Source organism: Notothenia coriiceps, unplaced genomic scaffold (genome assembly GCF_000735185.1).
Source record: "Notothenia coriiceps isolate Sejong01 unplaced genomic scaffold, NC01 NC01_scaffold00036551, whole genome shotgun sequence".
Classification (NCBI taxonomy): Eukaryota; Metazoa; Chordata; class Actinopteri; order Perciformes; family Nototheniidae; genus Notothenia; species Notothenia coriiceps.
In genome coordinates this window covers 119,582-122,842 of record NW_011369252.1, presented here as the reverse complement: position 1 = coordinate 122,842, position 3,261 = coordinate 119,582, and the positions used below count along the sequence as shown (strand labels likewise).

General features: G+C 41.4%; 1 protein-coding gene across 1 annotated transcript in view; it reads right to left on the bottom strand.

The window, feature by feature from the left end:
• The window catches only part of mast1a (microtubule associated serine/threonine kinase 1a), a 69,760-nt gene that overhangs the window by 14,510 nt on the left and 51,989 nt on the right, over window positions 1–3,261 (bottom strand). The gene's annotated exons all lie outside the window — the stretch shown is intronic.

Genomic DNA, 3,261 nt, shown 5'->3' with positions numbered 1-3,261 from the left:
TTGGAGCCAAGGCAGAATGTATAAAAGTTAACGCTGAGCTTCAGTCTGCAATGTTCAAAACAACAGATAAAGCCAGAAATCTAGGTGTAGTCATGGACTCTGACCTGAGTTTCAACAGTCACATTAAAACGGTTACTCAATCAGCTTACTATCACCTAAAGAATATATCTAGGATTAAAAGACTAATGTCACAGCAGGATTTGGAAAAACTTGTCCATGCTTTTATCTTCAGTAGACTGGACTACTGCAATGGTGTCTTTGCAGGTCTCACTAAAAAATCTATTAGAAAGCTTCAGCTAATTCAGAACACCGCTGCTCGAGTCCTCACTAACACTAAGAAAGTGGATCACATCACTCCTGTTCTGAAGTCTTTAAACTGGCTTCCTGTGTGTCAAAGAATAGATTTCAAAAATACTGCTGCTGGTTTATAAAGCACTGAATGGTTTAGGCCCAAAATACATTTCTGATCTCCTGCTAAATTATGAACCATCCAGATCTCTCAGGTCTTCAGGGACTGGTCAGCTTTCTGTCCCCAGAATCAGAACTAAACATGGAGAAGCAGCGTTCAGTTATTATGCTCCAAATATCTGGAACAAACTCCCAGAAACCTGCAGGTCCGCTGCAACTCTTACTACTTTTAAATCCAGGCTGAAGACTTTTCTTTTTGTCGCTGCTTTTAATTGAACTATTCATATCTTAGACTGCACTGTAACTTTTCTTTTTTCTTTTAATGTTTATTTTATTAACTTTTCTTTTTAATGACTGATTTTAAATGCCATTTTCTTAATGTCTTTCATTTTTTGTAAAGCACTTTGAATTGCCTTGTGTTGAAAAGTGCTATATAAATAAACTCGCCTTGCCTTGCCTTGCCTTGCCTTGTGTGTGCCACCAGGCGGAGCGTTTGAGGTGAAGCAGCACGGGTTCTTCACCGAGCTGGACTGGAACAGCCTGCTGAGACAGAAAGCAGAGTTCATCCCTCACCTGGAGTCAGAGGAGGACACCAGCTACTTTGATAGTAGGTTCCTCTGGATGTATGCGTCACTGCAGCAGTTACATCAATATTCGCTCTATGGGGTGTCCAACAATTGTCTGACACTGTTCCAGTTAGAAAAGCACTTTTCATGTTAAACTGACAGCTTATATAATTCATCTCTCTACCTCTCTCCCCTGCCAGCGCGCTCAGATCGGTATCATCACATCAATACGTACGACGAGGATGACACCAATGACGATGAGCCCGTGGAGATCAGACAGTTCTCTTCCTGTTCTCCTCGCTTCAGCAAGGTTTGTCTTCTCTTTCATCTCTCTCTTACTCAGTTTTTATTCCTTTTTGGCTGTTTCATCTTGTGTTATTTTGTCACTGGACACTGGAGATTAGTTGACAGGTTGAGTAAGTATCGCTAGGCCTTGTCTCTTTGTGTGTTAAATGACATCTTTTATCTTTTTCCCTAACCACTGTTTCCATGGCTGTATCTCTATTAATTATGGTCTCTCTCTCTCTCTCTCTCTCTCTCTCTCTCTCTCTCTCTCTCTCTCTCTCTCTCTCTCTCTGTCTCTGCCAGTTTTTTCTTCTTGCCACACTTTCCCTTCTCGGATGGGATTTTCTCACCTCATGCTCGTCTATTTATCCTTTTTTGACTCCCTCCCACTACCAACTTCCCTCCCTCTCTCACTTGCTCTCCTTACATCTGCCTCCCCTCGGTATCTCACCTTGCATACACTCTGTTGTTTCACCCGTGAGGTCGTGGAGGAGCTCTTCAGAAAACTGAGGGCGCCTCATTGAGGGGCTTCAATTCAATAACATTTTAGATGTATTTGAAGTTACGGTCAAGGGCTGTTGAGTGGCCTCGTTTAAAGCAAAGCATGTGAACANCTCACACACACACACTCTCTCTCTCACACACACACACACACACACACACACACACACACACACACACACACACACACACACACACACACACACACACACTGTGTGTGTGTGTGTGTGTGTGTGTGTGTGTGTGTGTGTGTGTGTGTGTGTGTGTGTGTGTGTGTGTGTGTGTGTGAGAGAGAGAGTGTGTGTGTGTGAGAGAGAGAGTTTGTGTGTGTGTGTGTGTGTGTGTGTGTGTGTGTGTGTGTGTGTGTGTGTGTGTGTGTGTGTGTGTGTGTGTGTGTGTTTGTTCATAGTTCAAGTAATCATTGGTTTCTCAGGAGATACTCAGGAGCTATAAACAGTAAGTCAGGACTGCATGCTGCAATCTTACAGGAAAAGTTCATGGAGGAGCTGATTTAAAGATCAGCTGAATCTCATTGGTGATCCATAGTAACAATAGATGAAAATAAGTTAGGTGAGGTAATGCTTAAAATAAAAAAAACCTCTCATCTGATCCTACTTAATACAGTTTTAATATGCCTATTGACCCTATAATACAAATATTGTTAGCATTAGGCCTAATATTACCCCAAACTGAATTCAAACAAACATTTAAACACAATATTTAACACACACTGTGTGCAAGGCGGTCGCTAAGTTAACATGGTTAGCAAGATTCATCCATAATTTGGGTAGGATACTAGGATATTAATTAGGATGCTTTCATAGAGCAGAGTACAATCACACCACACTGTAATAGCAACGTCATGGTAGCGACTTGTCATCACAAGCAGTGCTTGAATTGGAATAAAAAAGGTGCCAGTACTCTAAATCAGCAACAAGTATTTGGCACAAAGTCATAGTATATCCTATAATGCTGGTGGGTTTGTCTCTTTACTGTATATTTTAGAAAGGCTCACTGTACTTAAACAAAATGACTCAGGGTGCATCTGAGATTAGAGGGGGTGCAGTGGTAAAGTGCTATTTTTATAAGTGGGGAGTGGACCTGACACCCTCTAGTCTAGGGGGGTCCGGGGGCATGCCCCCCCGGGAACATTTTTTTTTAAATATTGAAGTTAGATGCATCAATCTGGTGCACTTTGAGAGCAAAATGAAGAGATATATGGATACCTCTCAACATCCATAATGAAACAACTGTAAACAGATTTACTTTTTCTTTATGGATATAAAAGAAAGTAAAGCTTGACTCCTACTGGCTGGTTAAATGACTCCTCGTCCCTGAGGCCACTACCAGTTTTTTGTGCCATTTTGCTGGATTTATTTGTCAATAGCGTTGCTGCACAAAGTGATAGCCCTCGAGTTTAAATCTACTACCCAAAAAGAAACATATGGAGATGGGTTACTATTTAAAAAAAATTGCAAATCTATTTGGGAACAGTGGGGCC